The sequence below is a fragment of the Plectropomus leopardus genome, chromosome 22, assembly GCF_008729295.1.
Source record: "Plectropomus leopardus isolate mb chromosome 22, YSFRI_Pleo_2.0, whole genome shotgun sequence".
NCBI lineage: Eukaryota > Metazoa > Chordata > Actinopteri > Perciformes > Serranidae > Plectropomus > Plectropomus leopardus.
Genome location: NC_056484.1, coordinates 24,979,520 through 25,001,330, shown reverse-complemented (window position 1 = coordinate 25,001,330; position 21,811 = coordinate 24,979,520). Strand labels below are relative to the sequence as shown.

General features: G+C 38.8%; 1 long non-coding RNA gene across 1 annotated transcript in view; it reads left to right on the top strand.

Annotated features, from left to right (window-relative positions):
• LOC121961252 overlaps positions 1 to 7,291 on the top strand; it is a 35,150-nt gene extending 27,859 nt beyond the window's left edge. Inside the window, exon 3 of the long non-coding RNA XR_006107035.1 lies at positions 7,029 to 7,291. This is a non-coding gene — a long non-coding RNA (uncharacterized LOC121961252). The remainder of the gene's footprint in view (positions 1 to 7,028) is intronic.
• Positions 7,292 to 21,811: the final 14,520 nt, after the last annotated feature.

Below are 21,811 nucleotides of genomic sequence, written 5' to 3'. Positions count from 1 at the left end.
GACACTTCAGAACATCTTCTATGTAATTCGCCCAAGACGCATGAAGCAGCTAATTATACTTATGGGGTGCAATTTGTTTGTTAAGTCTCACATGATGAGACTTCATAATGTCCGCAGGATGGATCCACTGTCTCTGGCAGTTGATCATCACAGCCAGTGGAGACTGATCCACTGTGTAATGTAGCTGGAGTGGCTATGGGAGCTTAGGGCCAGTAGTGGGATTTACAGTGTTAAGAACAGCTCCTTTATTGTGAGACCTCATTAGGCTTTATCAGAGTTTGTATTTATGGCTTATTTAATTATGCCTGTAATATGCTTTCAATATCACTGCTGTGTTACTTTGCGCTCTCACTCCTGACAGTCCCCTGCAGAAAATAATGCTTAACAAACATGCTGTCTTACACGCTGAATTGTCACATTCATGTCATCTGGGTGTCTTTTTTTTCCACGACAGCAGTTAATTATGAGTTAAAGTAGGTTTGTAACCGTGCCGTGAAATATGGCGTGAAATGCAGAGTCGGCAAAGGCCATGGTAAACTGCAAAACACAGTGTTATTCTGTCTAAGTGTGTCTCTGTGTAGTATCTTTGTCAGCTGTGTGTCAGCTGTGTTGAGTGTGTGTGTGTGTGTGTGTGTGTGTGTGTCACTGTGAGGTGTAGCTGCCTCGCTGACTTAAAGTACCGTTATGCTCCTTAGCTCATATTGATGCTCTCTGCCGCTGCCATCAGCAATGCTTCCATTAGCATAACTCTGCACACCGGGGCTCATGCCCATCTCCCTCTGGGCTTTTACTCTGCACGACCTCCGCCTGAACTGCACCGCTGATGCACATTAACACACACAGGAACCTCAGGTTATACACACAACTACAGCATGAGCTGCTTTATGGTAATGTCACTGATGAGAGGAACAGCGGTGGTCTGTCTCAGAGCCTGACTTTTATCCATAAATCCACACATTGGTTAACAGTAATAAAGGGCCATATAGCCAAACGCAGCGTGGGATTACAAACTGTGTCAAAGATAAATTGTACCCAGATGAGACATTACATTGGCTGGAAGGCTTCGGATTGTTTGGAGGTATGGAGGTATGATGCAGTCGGGTAAGAGGATTTGTTGCTGTAATATGGAATAGACTAAAGAGGCCTTTATGACAAAGGTCAAAACTTTCACCCCAAATATTTTTCCTCATGTTAGTAGTTCCCATTTGGTGGGTCGTGGTCTAAAAGTTGGTCACAGTTAGGCTTTGACAGAATCACTGTATACACAATATATCAGGGTGTTTAGAAATCCCAAAGGTGTGTTTTTAAATACCATCATAAATACAGGTACATCTTTCTTTCTATTAAACGCATTGTATGTAGTGCACGGCATGCACCACCAGAGCTCAGTCTCCAGTCTGTACTGATGTAACAGGCAGATAAACTGAAAGACACAGTGGCACCTATTGGTGAAGGGAGAAGTTACAGGACTGTAAACAGCTTGCATCCAGCAGGCAGAAAGAGACTGTGGGGGGAATATCAGCATGATTTTTTTGTATCTAACTAGGTGAATTAAGGATTTATTTAGATCAAACAGGAGCTGGCGATTGTTTGAAGAGTGGATTTAATAACTAGATTACTAGCAAGCATAACCATGATGGTTTGGATGACCTGGTTTTGTTTCTGCCAAACTTGAATGAAGTGTATTTTATGATGAGTTAACATGGTGATTAGGCCTCATCAGTCCTCCATGACCACAATCATTAATAATAATTATTGATACGACTTAAATATTGCTTTTCTAAGTAGTCAAAGATGCATATATATATGTGTATACATATATATAATATATATATAAGTATATATACATACATCTAAAAGAGCTGCAGAAGTCCCTGTGGATTTCATTATGACTGACCCCTTTCATTCTGACTCATATCTGGGCCAATGCTTAAATAAAACCATTATGTAATATAGCTCTAAGTTTTGCCAGTATAAAAGTGAGGCAACCAATGAAAATTGGCACCATCTACGTTTGGCTTTTACTGTACCAGAAGAGAGAGTAGCAGAGAGTAGCAGTGTCAGCCACTGCATTGTGTGACTTTCAGCACTGACTGGCCCACATCGTTTCAGGAGGATGTTATCAGTTAGCACAGGAGCTCACTGATTCAAAGAGCAGAGCAGGCATTTGATAAGCAGGATAACAATTTGTTATTATGTGCGTATAATATGCACACACCCACACACACACACGCGCGTTTCCTTGAACAAGCACACATTCTCCCCCTCATTGCACACACCTGTATGTATGGCTGCTCTCCCAGTGATGAATGGGTTTGTGCCAGCTTTCACTCTCCGTTCCCAGGAAATAAAAGAATTCCTCTTCAGTTTATCAGTGTTCTTTAGGGAACAGCTTGAGGAGGGGATTATTGGTTTAATCGATAACAACCGTTCAGTGGTGACGGCTCTGTGATTCACCGTCTGCAAAACCCCTCCTTTGAGTCCATCAAGCATCTTCCCCCATCCGTGTTAGTGTCAAGCTGCTCTAGTTTTCCTGGAACAGCTACATGTGAACAATAAGATGGCTCACGGGGGGGAGGTTTCTTGACGGGAAGGGAGGATCAGTATCAGGCCCGTGGCCCTGAGGTGCCGGATCTGCCTGCTGGAGAAGCGGTCCACTGGGAGTCACCAGAGCAGAGGGTGATTAATGGTTTTTAATACTGCACATGCAACCAAGTCTGTCTTCTTTACAACTGGAGGGTTTCATTCCACAGCAGCACAGAAAATACCTTGTTCAGGAAATTAATGATAAGAGATATTTATTGATGATAGTTACTCAAGGCATCAGTGTCTAACCTGGAGTCCAGGCACCTCCAGTTTATGAGAAATACTTAATTTTTTCTCTCATTACTCACTAGAAATCAAATCCACAATGATCCCCCTGTCTCTTTAATTTCCCCAAAATCTAATTGTTGACATAAATTAAGCCTGCTTTAAAAACTCCCCAGGTGGGGTATTGTCTCAGATAGCGTGTTGATCTTAAATTCTATAAAAGCCTGAGAATGTCGTGCTAAATGTCTTCCTGTGTTTCATCCTGTTGTTAAAGGACCTAAGCACCTTATGTGCACCAAAGCACATGCTTAGGAAAGGAGCCTTGAAAAAAAGCATTATGTGCTTATAGAATGATTCCTATTTGTCCATTTTAGAGCTACATTCCTACAAATTACAAATTTGCTGGAATTAATGCAATTTTTATTTCTTGTTTTTTTAAAGTAGAGCTTAAATGTGGTTTAGATGCCAACCACAAAACGTGATAGCAGTCATAACCATGGTTGCAGTAATCATGCTAACAATGCCAGCCACAACTGCTTAAAGTGGAACAGAAATTTGAATTCGCCTCACTGTTTGTATAAAGAAATACAAACGATAACTATACTGCAGCTTTTGTGCATATTTTTGAAAAAATGAGATGTACGTTTTTGGACATATTTGTGGATAAATCCCATGGCCAGCCAACGGTTGACAGGCATTGACAAGAAACAAGCTGCTGTGTGACTAGCATGTCACAGCCCTGAAATGTCACAATCCTCTTACGATGGCTAATGATATCCTACAGATTAATGCCCCGCAGATGATGTTAAATCCTTCACATAAAGTAAAATAACATACTTTATGTAAGTGTAAGGCTGCCTTCTTCCAGCCTCAGCCTCAGCTGTGGGTAAGGACAGCTCAGAGACAACATATTCTCAGTTTCCCCATCACTTTAATGTCCATCAGTAGGGCATCTGCAGCTCAACAGCAAGGTGATCTCTCTTATATCTCTCAGCAATCTAAACCATCCGTGACCTTAATGGGAAGGTGCACCACATTATGTAGTTCCTAATTTCAATTTATAGTGGAGCTTACAATATGAATTTACCATAAATGAAATTAATTTTTTTGTCTAAATAAATCAGAGAATAGAATAAGATTATCTACCAAAAAAAACCAAAAAAAAACAACCAAATCTTCACAAAAATAAATTTCATCTTACCTACGTAAGTAACAAATGTTTGGTTTAGGCAAGTAAAGTCACTGTGGTTAGGTTTAGGAAATGAAACATGGTGATGACATACCTTAAAATTACTTACACAGTTCACACAGTGCCAAACATCAGCCTCCTGGAAAAAGTCCTGTGTTGGAGAGTCCTGTGTTTGGTGACCCTTTGATCACCCCAACCTGCATCCTGAGGGGACTGCTCTCTTCTTTACTCCCATCAGCGCATTGATGACATGGTTGCAGGCTCCTTAAGATGTCAGTTATACAAAAATTTCTGGCTCATGATTACACATTTACATACATTGACATGTATGAAAATGTGTTCATTACTTGAAAAATGTACGATAAGTGCATGAGAATAGCCGGAACATTATAGAGTACAAATGTTGATAGAAGATGTCTTCCACTTTCTCATGCCACCCATTCCCAACATTTGGTATGAATCAATACGTTGTTGTCTCTCATAAAGTAGAAGGAAACACGCTAGGCTAACTAGTGTTTGCTCAGAAAGTGTTAGCTGTCCCTGCAGAAAAACATACAAAACTTGGCGATGAATGCCTTTAAGTGCTCAGTGCTGCGCCGCTAGCAGGGAGCGTTCCCACAACAACTGGCAAACATTATTTACAAGTTCCAAGAATGTTTTAAAGAAAACATTTTAATTTAATGTTTAAAGAACATTCTATAGCTATGTATCCTTTTAAATAATGCCCCTGTAATGTTAAAAGCTGACTTAAATGTAATGTTATAACTGCAACATTCTTAGGATGTTCTGGTGATGTTGAGAGGTGACAGGCCACAGAATGTTTTTTTTTCTTTTTTTTTTGTTTTTTTATAAAACATTCCCACAATATTACATGAGAGCAAAGGAAGAACAATTTCAAAACAACATTCAGAACATGTTATTGAGGCCTGAGATTACAGAATTTTTAAATGAATAAATGAATAAAAAATGAAAATGTAATCTAATACGATGTTTTTCAATTTTTTTCAATTTTTTTTTTTTTTTTACATTTTTGGTGTTTACACAGAATTTTTACCTGAACTTTGAATTGAGAACATGTTAGGAACCAAAAGATAACTTGCTGCTTAGAATGTTACTAAAACATTTCAATGGTTGCGTTGTACCATTCTCAGAACGTTTTTAGAAACAACAAAACAGCAAAAGCGTTAGCAGGGTCTGCTTTACATGATCTCCTGAGATAAAAATGGCAAAGAAAGCTGAGAGACACCTTCACTGAATCAATGGAGAACCCCAGTAATGAGTCCTAAAACCAGGAAATGAGTCAGCATGTCAGCACCTCCAGTTCCCTTGTCTCAAAGTCAGTGTGTTTTTGAATGGATTTTTGGTTAGAAGCCTGAAATAAGGTCTGCAGTTAACATAAGCTGAAGAAACTTTCAGGTTTTGTTCTATGTCACAAAATAGGTCAGTAAATACAACACTGTGAACTTTGAAGCTTTTATGTGCCTTAAAAAAAGTGGTTGCTAACAAATAGCTAAATTACTCTACAGAACATCATCGCATCAAGCCTCACCAAACACATTTTTACAGCCTGGTTGCAGTGTAAGCTTAAAAATAGCTTTTCACTTCTGGTGATAACAGTAGGCTTCAAAATCCTTAGAGTGGTGTTCATTAATTAACTTTTTTTTCTGAACAAAAAGTGTAAGTATCGTAAATGTTAGTTTACCACTAAGTTTAATTTCTGCAATGATCCAAAATCCAAAGGAAAAATCCCATAGGCTTTTTTAGGAGGGAACCAGGGCAATGTTAGCTTCCAGGTTGGCCTACAGAAAAACGTCACCCCGCGGGCACTCTATAGAGATACAAAGTTCTGACATCACATTAGGCTAGCCTTTGTGCAACTAGCTTTTTCTGAAAAAGTGAAATGCATTCTTAGAATTTGCTTTCCATATTTCAAGACTAATTAGAACCACGACAGTACTTAATGTTAGTCAATAGCCCTTTGTGATCAACAGATTATAAGCATTTGGTGAGGGGCAGCTGTGGCTCAGGTGGTAAGGTAGGTTGTCCCCTAATTAGAATATTGGCGGTTCAATCACTGGCTCCTCCAGTCAACATGTGAAAGTGTCCTTGGACAAAATACTGAACCCAAAATTGCTCTCAATGGCTGTTCCTTCAGTGTATGAGTATGTATGATTGAAAAATTAAGTAGTGGGGTGGCACCTTGTAAGGTAGCCTCGGCCACCAGTGTGTGAATGTGTGTGTGAATGGGTGAATGTGACTTGTAGTGTGAAAGCGCTTGAAGTGGTCAAAAATTACAGCAAAAGTGCTATATAAGTGAAGGTCCATTTACCATTTACATTACACTTTTATAACTCTAACCCAGAAGTTGGGTAACAATAATGCAATATATATGTTTACAGTGCAAGTTGACACTAATGTGTCAGCTAATTGCACCAAATGGCTTTCTGTCATAATCACCACAACTGTGAGGTGACCAGTCTAACAACTGAAATGAAAATGCGTTCATCTTGTTTTCCTGTAAAACTCATCATACTTGGACAACAAAATTCCCATTTTCTCATTGAACACATACACACATGCACACAGACACACACACACACACACACACACACACTCTGTCCTGCATGCACATGGTTCTCTCCCCATTTCTCACCTGAAGGTGTGTGATGATGTGGTCAGTAACAGGTGCTTCAGACAGTGGTGCTACAGTGTGACTAATAGTGTATTCGATTAATGCTGCATATGCCCACGTTCCCATCCCTCCATCCATTTATTCATTCACTTCTCCATTCCTTCCTCAAGGTCAGCTCCAGTGCACAAGAAAGCTGCAGTTTACAGGATAACATGATGATTCAGAAAAGACTGATCTTTGACCCCAAAAAATAGACTTGTTATGAAAGGAGGCCAATTATGCAGTGGAGTATTGCACAGTGACTCAGCAAAACTGGAACCAAGGGAGAAAAAAATAAATCTTATATAAACTTGTAGCCGTCATCATTTAACGTCATTTCTACCTCTTTCCCTCCAGGCGGGGAGGCAGCGTGGACGCATGGAGAGGCAGCAGGGAGGATGACATCACTGTCACCCATGGGAGCCAGGGCCTGCCATTCATGCCAGCGGTGTGTATGTGTGTGTGTGTGTGTGTGTGTGTGTGTGTGTGTGTGTATCTGTGGGAGCCTCTGTCTCTGTGTGTCACTTCCTGGGAGAGAATAGAACAGGAAGCAAGAGTGAGAGCAGACAACAAGCGCTCGCCTCACCTCCACAAGGAAGCCTTTCTCCCAAGAGAGCAAAAAGGATGGACGTGTTTGTGTGTGTGTGTGTGTGTGTGTGTGTGTCCCACACTCAGTCCTGCATTCATGCAGGGCAATGGTGTTAGTTTGCGTAAGCCTCTACTGTTTCCATTTTCTTTTAGTTCAAGTCTGAGTCGTCTGAAAGCTTTCAACAAATTGTGATCACTTTCTTTAGCAGACAGTGGTGTGCACAGACTGTTGAGGGGCAGGGCCAGCTTGGCAGAGGGGCATATGTGTGATGTGGGGCCATTAACCCATTGAAATCTACTATACACACACACATATATATATATATGGTATATCTATCTATCTATCTATTCTTTAGGTAATTTTCTTGTCACCTTCCCAAGCTGGTCACTGACTTTTTCCCCCCATGTATTGGAAAGAAATCAAACCAATCTGCTCATGTTTCAAAGGGTTAAATAGCTTGTGAAAGGTGTCTGAATACAGCACAAGAAATCTGATGTTGATGCAGGTTTCAAAGGGTTAAAGTCTGCTGAGACATTATGACAATAATGAAGCATTTCAGTGTTGTAGCAGGGCAGAGGAATCCAACCATCTGTTATCTGTACCTGTTAAACCTGTTCAGGCTCAGAGCAGAGTGACAGACAGGCTCTATGTCACATTTGTGTGGTGTTGTGTTTGGTTGCTATATTCATCTTTTAAATCAAATCAGGCACGTACGTTTCTGTAATGTGAGTAACGAAAGAAGATGTGAGTTGTGGAGACAGAAATGTTGAATTAACCCTTTGAAACCTGAGCAAATTAGCTTATTTTTTTTTAGAAACATGGGAAGAAGGCAATGAGCAACGAAAGAAGAAATGACCCCAAAATTAGCAAGAAATTAGTTTAAACTACAAGAAAATGACCTGGAAAAAAAAGTTGCTCCAGGTTTCAAATGGTTAATGTTATTCTTAAAAGTTAAAAGTGTGCAAGTTTCAAGAGAGGGGTAGCAAGTGTACAGACAGAAGAAACTAAAACATAGCTTGTTATTTATTGTGATTCACTGTCATTTTCTGGTTTGCCATCGTATTACATTACAATGGTGCTTTGAGTGTCTGCTGAGAGTGATGTCCAGGGTGAAAGCTGTCTCTAATGCCACTGCCTTCAGGATTGTTGATCTTATTGTTTCTTATCGTGATTCCTCCCATCACATAGGCTATATAACCTCATGTAGCTGGACTGTGAGAGGCTGTTGATACATGGAGCTAGAGCAGTGACAGTATGCATTGGCATACAAAATAAAATGTGGTATTGAAAAATGAAACACCGGTGGTGTAAAAAGGTCCACTGAAAATTAAAAATGATTGGTTATATATATGAATAATAATACTAATATATATAATTTTCTAATATAAATAACCTCTTCATGTCATTGCCATCTTTGATACTGTTTAAAGATCTTTTATTCTTCAGTTTAACCTTTGAGTGATTTACATATAAAGCTGCATACTAAGAGAAGAATGTCTCCTCTGGACCCACAGTCTGTCAAGGGTGACATGAAGAAAAAATCACAGGACTGTCATTGAAAAAGAGTGTCATTTTGGGTTTTTGTAAATAATTTTTTGGGGGAGGCTTGAGGCTGTTGTTTAAGGAGTTGTATTGGATTGCAAGGGCAAATGCAACTGGCCCTGACCTTTGACCTCCCTTATGGAGGCAGGAGAGATGAGATGAGAGCCCCCCCCTGCCTGTCACCAGCATCTGTGTCAGCACAGCATCTGAGCATTCAGGTGTCACGTCGCCCTCTTGTGCCAATCAGCAGAATTGCAGCATATTAAACCTTCCTGTTTATAGCAGCATGGCAAAATACTGTGTCTCAGGTTGAAGTGCATCTCCCTGTAAGGTCCTATCTGTTTTAGTTTAGCTTTGAGATGCTGTCCCTTGTCCTGTCTGTCCTCTGACTGCACCCACCTGAACCTGCTGTCGGCTGTCAGTAAACCCAAATACAGACCTGTCCAGGTAGTCACATCCTCTAACATATCAGTGGAAATGGCTCATCACTCAGTCATCTCTCAAACACCTGTAAGGGCCGCAAACAACAGCAGCATTTACTGGAGTCCTGTTGTCATGACGACCTGCCTAGTTACATAAGTGCTGGGCGCCAGTTCCCACAACACACGGTGTACAGAGGTCTTTGTGCTGCTGTGACACGAGACACCACATGCACACTGTCAACGTGGGTACATTCCTCCAGCTGGAGGTGCTCCTCCTGCTCGTATGGCACAGCGGAGTCAGTGGTGTGTTACCAGCCATTTCATCGGTTGCTGTTTTTTTTCAAATCTGAGAAAGGTAGCATTACTTTGTGAACAGAAATGAATAAAATCAAAAATCAAGCTGTGTAAGCCTCAAAGATACAGATATTGAGGTCTGTCTGTTTTCATAATTACAGCACAGTTTAGGTGGAGACAGCAGGTGTCGCCACATCTACTCCACTGATATTCAGAGTAGCTCACAAAAACATGTAAGATCCTCTACAGCAGACATGAGATAAATCTAAAACTGACAGGTTTCCAATACAGTTTTGTCCAAAATGTAAATGACATTTTTTTTAAATGTCGATGAAACACAATTGTAAGATGAACTACTTTTCTACTGAGTGATGTTGTGCAACTTCTCCTCTGGTGATAACATTCCAAGAAGATAGTGATGAATGTTCAAAAACATAAGTAGCTTTATTTTCTGTTGCAGCCATCACTCTAGCTGTCATTATTTCCAATCCAAGGCCACGGAGGCGTGTTATAGAGCGATAATGGAAAGGCAAGCCCTTTCTAGCGGCCACATATGAGGGCTTTCTGATTTAGTGAAAAAAAAAAAGGAGAATATATATATTCATATCCTCTTCAGCCCACTCCACTTTGAAACATGAGCATATTTTCATAGTTTCAGTTGGAGGACTCATTTAAACTTAAAATGGGTCACAACAACTAGAACTATTGAGCTTGGATTTGTCTCTTTGAAATGGCAATAGTTGGCTTTTGTGATTGTCTTCACAATCATAAAAATTAATTCTTGAAAAGTGTAGTATTAGCCAGCTTGCTTGTTAGTTTCTGAGGATATAGCCTGCTGAAAGTACACACATACTACTTTTGCTTTTTAATGATTATAATTGTGAATAAATGATCTATGCTTGCGTTACAGGAATAGTGACAGGAAAAATAGGGGAAATAGGGAAAATAGAGATAAAATAGCAAATTCACCTTTAGAGCAAAATAACAGTACTCTTTCTGGATTATAATCTAAAATTATTTAGGATTTTGACAGTTAAAATTCCTTTTACCTCTAAGTGAAGTAATCTCAGGCTAGACTGATAAAATAATTGAAAGAAAGAATTAGGTTTTAAAAGGGTGCCAATTTCCTCTTTTTAATGGGAATGTTGAGTCAAGGAATAAAGGTGTGTCACTGTTACAGTCCATACCTGCAGGACAGGATCCGTCGGCTGCATTCAGTGTCTCTCTTTAGCAGGGGGGTGTTAAATGAGCTGGTGTTGGAGGTCAGGTGGAGTACCGATGTGTGCTCAACGTTCATTCAAAGGTTATCATGAAGGACTAATTCTTGTGTCCTCTCGCCTACAGCCAGGAGGAGGCTGTCAGTAGCCACACATGGCTTAGATCAAATCAGTACATAACATGATGCACTTCGTTCATTATCTATACTGAATGTTTTTGTCCCAGTCCAGCGTAGCAGCATGTGTTGTCTTCTGTGTTTGTTTTGATGTTGTATGTTCAATCTGAATTCCTCTCTGCTGCTGGAGGCACATTTTCTCATGCCATCTGTCGATGTTGCTTGCGCGCTTTTAGCCATGACAACTACATTCATGTTTAAGACAGACGTCATCTAAACCAGAAACGCTGTCACGTTCGTCCTCCTCTGACAGCACGGCTCAGCCACTGACACAGTGACACATGGACAGACAGAGTGAGGAAGTCAGACCAAGTGTGTGTGTTTGAAGCATGGCTTTTCATGGTGTCCTTGTTGTTGTGGTAGCATAGTCATTATTGTGATATGCTTAGGCCTTAATATTTATTTTACCTGGCTATTGATATAATTGTTATTCTTAGCAGTAGCATTGGTAGTAATAATAAAGGGGCAAAATAGAATAGCCTACCTGCTGCAGGTTTGCTGTTTGTCAGTCAGTTTGGAGTAATTTGACTAAAGATACCAACGTACTCTTAATATCAATGAAAATAATAACTTTATATCAACAAAAATATATGAAATATTTTTGCACAGACTGGAAAACAAGAGTTTTGCCTTTGTGCAGCTGGTAGCATGGAACAGCAATGTTTTTAAATGACATGTTAACATTAGTATGCTAAAATGTGATATTGCTAGCATGTTACTGTTCAGCAGGTTAAAGTTTACTTTGTTCACCATTTTAGTTTTACATGATAGCATGCAAAGTTTTGCTAATTTGCACTCACCACAAATACAACTGAGGCTGATGGGAATCCTGCCGCAGTTCAGTCCACTTAACCCAGTTACTAAAGCTGGGGACTTAAAGTCACATGACCTGACAGCAGTTGCAGATTTCAGGGACTTGAGACTTAGTCCACTAACTCTGATAAAAGATTGACTTGACTTGGAGTTGAGTCAGATAACTCGTAAGGACTTGACTTTTTAATTAAATATTTAATTTTATATGTTTTACTTTCTTTTACTTAGGTTAAAGTATTAGTAGTAAGTAGTAGGCGTAGTAAGTGCTTCAAATGTAATTTATTGATTGATTTATAGAAATAGTGAAAATAGTGAGAAAATGGTAAGCAATGACCCAGAGCTCAAGGTAACACCTTTACGGTGTTTTTTTGAGCTTTTTTTGTTTGTTTGTTTGTTTGGTTTTTTTTTTTATTCAACCAAACAATCCAGAGCTTAAATATAATTAATAAAACATCACAGTTATTAACATTATTCAAAGCAGCACATTTTAAGATCTGTGAAGCTGTAACCATGGGTGTTGCTTTAGAAAAATAATTTAAGATGATTATCAAAATAGTTTCCAAGCTGTACTTGTATGTTTGCATTGTTTTATGTGCCAAAATTTATGCTGATAAAAAAAAAAGTAAATAGTGACTAAAGCTGTCAGATACTTGTAGTGGAGCAGAAGTAGTAGTAGCAGAAGTAGAAGTGGCATTAAAAAAGACTTATGTAGAGATTTATACTATTAATTTAAATATAGTGACTCTAAAGCAGAAGTAAAGTAAAGTTGTTCCCCACTGATATGTTGTTTTAATGATTGAATAACTGTGTTTTAATAATTACCATCACAGAACCTAAAACACAAAAAACACTGGTTTTCTAGCGTCATGGTGACCTCTGGTGGAGGTTTGTAGGAACTACAAGCAGTCACACATTCACAGTAAAAACAGTTTTTCCTCAATTCTGATAGTTTCAATCAAATTATACTTATCTAATATAGTGCCAAATCCTTTTTCATTTCAGCTAATATATTTATTTTAAATAAAGAATCCCCTTTTTTATTCTGTTAGCATTATTTTTAATGTATTCAGTTAAATATTAAAACTTGTACTTGTGTGTGCATATATATATATATATAGTGCATATATATATATATATGTTATATATATATATATGGTATGTAAAAAAGGAGAGGGGTGGAAGGGTGGGGGGGCTCTGCTAGTGACTTGCTTGACCTGAGCAATGACTTGCTTATGACTTGAAGATTAAAAGACCTGCTTGTGACCTGCCACTTAAAATCAGCCTGGCTAGTTTCATCTTCTGATTAAATGCACCTTAAAATTAGATCTTTGTAGGAGTATTGCAACTGCATCTTACTTTTCAGAAAATGGAGTTGTGCTGGTGAAGACTGAGACACACTACTGAAAGCTCTGCAAAACACTAGTAAGTGGGCATTGAGTAATAATATTTTTGTTAATTATCTCACTTACAGGTAATTTAAAAATATTAATTTAATGTGTGTATAATTTATTTGTTTACTTATTCACTGTTTACTTATATATTTTTCCCTCAGCTCTTCATCATAAGGTGAACTTTCTTTTTTTAATTCATGAAAAATGACATTCCCAAAATATAATGTTTACAGTTTAGTTTTGTATTACAGTCATGATTGTCGTCTCTTCGAAAAGGTAGGTGTTTAAAGTTTATTAACACTTTGAAAGTTAGTGACATCACTTTTCTTTGCTGCTCTCACGAGTATTTAAACCTTTTAACCCTGAGCAAATTGGAAACATTTCTTTAAAAGTGAAAAAAGGCAATGAGCAACCTCTAAAGAAATTTTCCACAAATTGCAAAAAATTCATTTGTTTGTTTTACAAATTTTTTTTATAAAAAAATCTTGTTACTTTTTACTGGTTTCTTGCAAAGTTTTGGGTCTTTTCTTCTTGTTTTGCTCATTACCTTCTTCCAATGTTTTTTCAAAGAAATCTGGTCAACTTGCTCAGGTTACTGGGGGTTATTTTGTCCAAATGATGCTGAATGAATGCGCCCCAAAAATGTGAATATACATGAATACAATATACAATACTTACAATAGTTTACACAGACAGAGTGATGAGGCTTTGGTTGAGTGAGGATTTAACTGCACGCCATCCGAAATATGGAAACAAACTCTTAGAGGCTTCTCATTCTTAAGATGCCAATAAACTGCAATATATCAGGGATACTCAACCTGCTTTGCTTGGGGGCCACTTTTGCAAAAATGACAGGAGGCCAGGTCGCAGCAACCTTTTACATGTTTCTAGGATTTTGGGACTTTTCTAGGTCATTTTCAAGATTTTGAAAATTTTTTAGAATATTTGTAGGATTTTAGGACATTAGGGGCTTACTGATCACTGGCACTTTTTTTATAAACAGGATTTATTTTGATGGTGTTTTATGCACTCTGGCAATTTATGACTGGGCCAGATTTGGCCGTAAGTAGAGTATCACATAAATATATTAATAAAATACAGTTAATGGATGGAACCAAAGACTCAAACTCCCCGTTCATCTCACCGCTGAGCTGTGACACCGAAAACATCTTCCCTCAGAAGCTGGTTTCACGTGGTGGTTTAGATGTGTGTTCCCATTGTCTAGCACCATTTGAAATCAGTGTTCTTAGGGACAGGAGGGCAGCTGTGGCAGTGAGTGAGCCTCAGGAGGACGAGCACAGGGCGGCCCTTCCTCCTTTCTCCTCTAAAAGATAACTGATTTCCTCTGGTGCTTAGAGCCTGCTGCAGCCTTCTAGCACCATTTGAAATCGGTTATAAAACTGTGGATCAATGCATCTGTGAGTCTTCAGCAAAATGCAGAACAAGCAGAACAACAAATGACTGGCTCTCTTCAAACTGAACTCAAACTGGAAGAGATCAGTCAGGAGTCAATCAGGAGTTAAAAGCCAATAAACCAATGAACCAATAAATGTTGTTTTTAACATGAAAAACAACTTGATTTCAGCTCTACTAAACTAAATGGCTCTTACTTGTATCTGTTATGAAGCAGAGTTCATGATCTGTGTCTTTTACTGCCAGCAACAATTCCATGTTACTGAAGTACCCCTTGGAAACCACTAGAGGCTGATAAAATTAACACAATAACCTCTATGAGGTTACTGAAGTATCTGTGAGGTGAATGAAAAGGCATTTTTAAAGGAAGCACATTTCAAAGCACAGTGTTTTTATGTGTTTTTATTTTCTGTAACTCATGAAATGTTTTACATAAAATATATAATGAAGTCACTGTTTAGCAGACAGGGAAACCAACAAAAAGTTAGATTTTTTTGTGCTTTGAACATGATCACAAAGACCTTTTATGAGAATGAGCTCCAGAGGGTCCTCAGAGTCTGCAGATGGAGGAGTCATCTGTTTATGTTTCATCATTTTATGAATCCCTATAGCTATCTAAACCCTTTGAAACCTAGTGAGACATCAGGTTTCTTGTGCTGCTTTCAGATGCCTTTCACAAGTATTTAAACCTTTAAACCTCAAATTGGTGCAATTAATTTGAAAAAAAAAAATAGAAAAAAGAATTTGAGCAACCTAATAAGAAATGTTCCACAAATTGTGCAATGTTACAGATTTTTTTTAATCTTCTTTAAGCATTTTTGGGGGGTCATTGCATTGTGTATTTGTTTTTTACTTTCTTTTTTCTTTACTAAGTTTTAGTTAATTTTCATTCTTGCCAATTTTTGGGTCATTTCTTCTTTAGTTGCCCATTGCCCTCTTCCCATTGCCTTCTCATACAGGAGTCTGGTGTTTGCTTCTCGTCTGAATGTGATTGTTTTTCTTCTTAAGCATTCCATGTGCCTTCTTCCCCTAATCCTAACCATTCATGTCATAATACTCATTTGTTGACATTGACATGCATATTTATTTTATTTTTGTATTATTGATCTTGATGATTTATTATTTTTGTGCTTTGCCAGTTTAAAAAAAAAATCCAAACATTATTCCCCCTTACTTTATTTTGGGCCCAATTCCTACACCGTCCCTTGGCACTGGTTGCTTCAGCAGAATCCTAAGCCTTATTACCTTGCTTCTTTCTGCTTGCAGAGCCCCAAATATAGGTTTTATTGACAATTTTTATTTGTTTTGGAATCCTTCCTCCTTGTTTAGCAGTGACAGAATCCATCCCAGTAGTCTTGGTAGTCAGATGCTTGCACCTAACTTGCAACATACTGTACAACATTATCCACGTGACTGATAGTGTCCATTTCCACACGGCACAGCCCAGAATGTCCTACTTCTTCTTCGCCAGCCTCATGTCAGGTCACCATAGACGTGCAGGCCAACCCCCCCTTGTGGTTAGAACAGCCTACTACCCTAGTGAGGACAGCAAACCTCACTAATACAATATCCACTGTATCCAGGCAATATTGAATCAACAAGTTACAGTAAAATATTGTAATCCTGCAAATGTGATGCACACTAAATGCACATTAAATCCAATTCCCTTACCTCTTCTTGTCGGTCTGTAATCCCTGTTGTAATTACTAAAAGGCCCATTAAAATTTAATTCCGGTCCATACCGCTCTCTCTACTGGCCAAAGTTTTCCTGTGAAAATGGCTCTCCTTAATGAAAGATCTCTGTCTAATAAGACTTTTACTTTGAGTGACTTAATTTCCTCAAACAACTTAGACTTTTTATGTCTAACTGAGACACGGTTGGCACCTGGTGACCATAGTCAGTTGCTTGAGCTTTGCCCCCCAAACTATGTATATTTTAGCTCTCCCAGGGAAAGTGGCAGGGGTGGTGGCCTAGCTGCTATTTTTATAAAAATGTTTTAGCTGCTGCCCCATAACTTTAGAGAAGTTCTCTAGCTTTGAAGCATCTACAGTATATTTAAGATATGTGGGACTGTACCTGTTCTTTGCCTTATTATTTATCGCCCTCCGAGATCAAATGCTAGACTTAATCTATGATCTTGGAAAATGATTTTATCTCTGATTATCTTTGCATTCAGTTTGACTGTGTTCCACCCAGCACAAAAACCTCTTTCTGCCACCGTGAGCTCACGCATCCTGAATGAACTTAACGCTTCAAAATTGTCATCAATTTTTGTCTCTAGCTGCCCAATTAACATTCCATCTGAATCAACTCAAGCAAATGATTTACTTAATAGCTTTAATAATCTCTGTCAAACTATCCTGGATGCCATTGCCCCCATTAAACTCTAAGGAAAATGTGCAGAAGAGCAGAAAGGTGATGGAAGAAGACGAAACTTTATGTTCAGCTCCTGTACATGAAGGACCTTTTAACTTCTTACAATACACAAATAAAAACGGCAAAAGCCAACTACCTCTCAACCCTAATCACTAGCAACCAGCATAATCCAAATTCCTCTTCAACACCGTCAATAGACTGATTAACACTGTTTCTCCTGTTTTGCTAGCCTCTTCAAATGCTGACTGAGATGTTTTTATTTTTATTTTTTTCAAACAAAAGGTCTCTGACATTAGTCTAATATTGCAGGTGTTATTTATGATTACCCTGCTTGCCCTGATCTGAGCAGTTTTCACCAAATATCTCTTCCTAAGATAAATGATATTGTATCTAACATGTGTTCCTCTTCATGACCTCTTGACATCTTGCTCACCCCACCCCTGAAAGAGGTTACACCAAACTGTTAATTGTTCCATTATGTCTGGTTGTGTCCCTAATTATTATAAGCCATCATTTAGCCTTTGTTAAAAAAAAGCCCAACCTTGATAATGCTCTTCTGCAAAACTATAGGCCCATCTGTAAACTCCCTTTCTTATCAAAAGTCCTTGAAAAAGTAGTACTAACCCAACTCTTTACTGTGTTGAATAATAACATTTTTTATAACTTCCAGTCTGGCCTTCGTAAATAACATAGCACTGAAACTGCTCTCCTAAGGGTCACTATTAACTTACTGCTGGCTGCCGATGCTGGGAAATGCTCCATTGTAGTCCTTCTTGACCTTAAGCGCTGCGTTTGACGCAGTTGACCATAACATTCTTATTGATAGTTTAAATCATTGTGTGGATATTACCAGTTTGAATTGTATCTTTCGAAGAGACAATTTTCAGTGTGCATTGGTAATTTTGTGTCATCTTCAGCTCCACTGACATGTGGCGTGCCACAGGGTTCCATTCTTGGTCCAATTTTATTTTCCCTTTATATGCTTCCCTTAGGGCACCTTATCAGCCAATAAAATGTGTTATCTTACCACTGTTATGCTGATGACACACAAATATACTTGTCATTTAAGCCAGATGATGTTTGCAGTCTCAACACTTGGAATGGATGACGTAATCATTTTTCACCCTCATCACCTTGCATGCAAATTAAAACAGTTTATCAGTCCACTGGCAAATAATGTTATATCTACAGCGAGAAATCTTGGCATCATATTTGACTCCCAGCTCGACTTTGAACCATATGTCAATAACCTTATTCAATCTTGCTACTTCCATCTCAGAAATATTGCAAAAATCAAATCAGCTGTGTCCTCTCCCAACCTTGAAAGGTTTATTCATGCTTTGTGTTCTCACGTCTTGACTACTGCAATGCATTATTTACATGCCATAGCAAAACACCACTGGCCTGGCTTTAACTTGTGCAAATTAATGCTGCTTGAATTTTCACTGGAACAACTCATAGGTCACACATCACTCCAATTCTCGCCTCATTCCATTGGCTACCTGCTAATTTTAGAATTGATTTTAAGCCAGTTTTGGGAGGTTCGATGACGCTGTGATTCCCATGCTCACAAGACTGGTGTATGACTCAACACAGTGATGCGCGGTGCCTGTTATTTTCAAAGCAAATTAAAACTCATAAATCGATTAATATAATCTAATTGAACAAATAAATAGCTCTGTAAAGTAGCACTTGGAAACCAAAAATCATAGACAGGTATTATTACTGACAGTCTGAAATGGGCAAGAAGGGGAAAGGAGTGTCAGATATACCAGCTGAAAAACGACATTGTTCCCCAGGATCTCCGCCTGAATCTCAGCGTAACATATCTTACATTGAATCGCCAGTATAAACGGATTATCTGCCAAACAACTCTGAGGTTAGTGAAACGTTAATAAACATAAACAATCATCTCTCCTCGATGGATTCCCGCATAGCACTCATGGAGGTTTTGCATAAAGAATTCCAATAGCTCAGAACCAGTTTACAGTTTCTGTCACGAACAAATTACCTCACTTAATACCGAGAACAAACACCTGAAAAACCGCCGTCCAAACTCTCTCAGTCAATATGACAACTATCATACACTCGGAACAGTGAAGAAAGACAACAAACAGCCGCATCCGATCATCGCCAAATTTGAGTACTATAAACATAAAGAATACATAAAAAACAATGTGTACAACTTAAAGGCACAAACTACGGCCTAAATGACCAGTTGTCATGTCAAGAAATTTATGTTAAGTTGTTTTTTGTCTTGTGTCTATGTTGTCTTGTGATTTCCTGTTTTATTTTGAAATCCTAACTCTCCTCTGTACTTTTTTCTTCTACAGCAACCCTGCCTTGTGGTTCAGTCAATGAGCTAGTGTACAACCTTAATTTTAAAATGTTAAATGTGATAGATGCCATCGCTCCAGTTAAGTTGAAGGTTGTCTCTAGCAAGAAAAGATCTCCATGGAGAAATGCCATGGCAGTGAAAAATGAAAAAAGAGAGTGTCGGAAAGCTGAACGCAGGTGGCGAAAATCAAATCTACAGATTCATTTTGACATCTATAAAGAGAAACTTCACACTTATAATCTACAGCTGAGGAATGCAAGGCAGTCTTTCTTCTCAAACATTATCACCAGAAACAAAAATAATGCTCGAGCACTGTTTTCTACTGTTGAGAGACTAACAAACCCCCCTGTGTCAATAGCACCTGAACTTCACTCTGCCAGGGCCTGCAATGACTTTGCTTTTTTCTTTAGAGAGAAAATTCAGAATATTAGACAGGCTGTGAATTCTTCAACACCAGGTTCAGGATCTGTGCTGTGTCTGTCTAAAAACCATTTAAACACCATGACAGTTTAATCCAATCAATGACAAAAATCTGGAGGACATTCTACACCAACTGAGCTCTTCCTACTGCTGTCTGGATGTCTTACCCACAGATTTTTTCAAAAAAGTTTCACACGTCATGGTATCTGATCTGTTACAGATTGTAAACATGTCTCTAAGTTCAGGAGTCTTCCCACAGACCCTGAAAACAGCTGTTATTAAGCCCCTCTTAAAAAAGAACAATCTAGAAAAGACCTCAATGAACAACTACAGGCCGATATCAAATCTTCCTTTTTTAGGTAAAATCATTGAAAAGGCTGTGTTCCAACAGTTAAATTACTTCTTAACAGTCAACAGCTGCTTTAACGTCTTTCAGTCAGGTTTTAGACCACATCACAGCACTGAGACAGCTCTGGTCAAAGTGTTTAATGACATTCGCTTAAACACAGATCATGGCAGATCTTCAGTTTTAGTGTTATTGGACCTCAGTGCTGCATTCGACACAGTTGACCATGATATATTACTTGATCGACTAGAAAATTGGGTGGGACTATCTGGCACAGTTCTTGATTGGTGTGCATCCTACATAAAGGGCAGGGATTATTTTGTGTCAATAGGTAACTTTAGATCTGAGCAGAGCAAAATTACATGTGGAGTCCCCCAAGGCTCCATCCTGGGGCCTCTTCTGTTCAACATCTACATGCTTCCACTTGCTCAGATCATAGAAAAAAACAAAATAGATTACCACAACTATGCTGATGACACCCAGCTCTACATTTCAATGTCCCCAGGTGACCATAGCCCCATACAAGCACTGGGTAAATGCATGGAGCAAATATCTGAATGGATGTGCCATAATTTTCTTCAGTTAAACAGAGGAAAAACTGAGGTAGTTGTTTTTGGACCCAAGGAGGAACGTCTTAAAATCAGCATGCAGCTCCAGTCACTTCAGTTAAAAACCTCAGACCAGGCCAGGAATCTGGGTGTTGTCATGGATTCAGACCTGAATTTTAAAAAACACATACAAACAATTACAAAGCCAGCTTACTATCACCTCAAGAATATTTCTAGGATTAAAGGTCTGATGTCGCAGCAGGACCTTGAAAAACTTGTCCATGCATTTATCTTTAGCCGAGTTGACTACTGTAACAGTATCTTCTCTGGTCTGCCTAAAAAGTCAATCAGACAATTGCAGCTGATCCAGAACGCTGCTGCTCGAGTCCTTACTAAGACCAAGAGAGCGGACCACATCACTCCAGTTCTGAGGTTTCTACACTGGCTCCCTGTCTCTCAGAGAATAGACTTTAAAATTCTCTTGCTAGCATATAAAGCACTGAATGGTTTAGGCCCAAAATACATCAAAGACCTTCTAGTCCAGTATGAACCATCAAGACCACTCAGGTCATCTGGTGCAGGTCTGCTCTGTGTTCCAAAAGTCAGAACTAAACATGGAGAATCAGCATTCAGTTTCTATGCTCCGTATATCTGGAACAAACTACCAGAAAATATCAGGTCTGCTGAGAGTCTGAGTTCTTTTAAGTCAAGGTTAAAGACTCACCTGTTCACTGCTGCCTTTGACTAAAAGGCTTTTTACTTTTTAAATTTTATATTTTACTTCGAAACTCTGCACTGCAACTCTTATTTCAATATATGTGTTTTTATATTTTTGGGTTTTATCTGTTGTTTTCCCACTTGCTTTTTTTTAATCACCTTTTACATGCTTCTTTTATAATGTTTTAAATGTGTTTCCTTTCCCCCTGTTGTTGTATTTCAATGTTCTGTGTGAAGCACCTTGAATTGCCTTGTTGCTGAAACGTGCTATACAAATAAACTTGCCTTGCCTTGCCTTGCCTCTCATTTCAGGTCACCTTACTTCCTCCCTTTGTGTGTTTTCCCGCCAGTGTGTTTGCACCCTGCCCTGATTGTCTCCACCTGTTTCCCCTTACCTTGTGTATATATAGTCTGCATCTCCCTTTGTCCTGTGCCAGTTCGTCTTGTCTTGTCAGCCAGTGAACCAGCGCCGTATTCATGCCAAGTTTTGTTGTTGCTCAAGTTTTTGTATTGTTCAGGTTTGAAACCTATTTTATT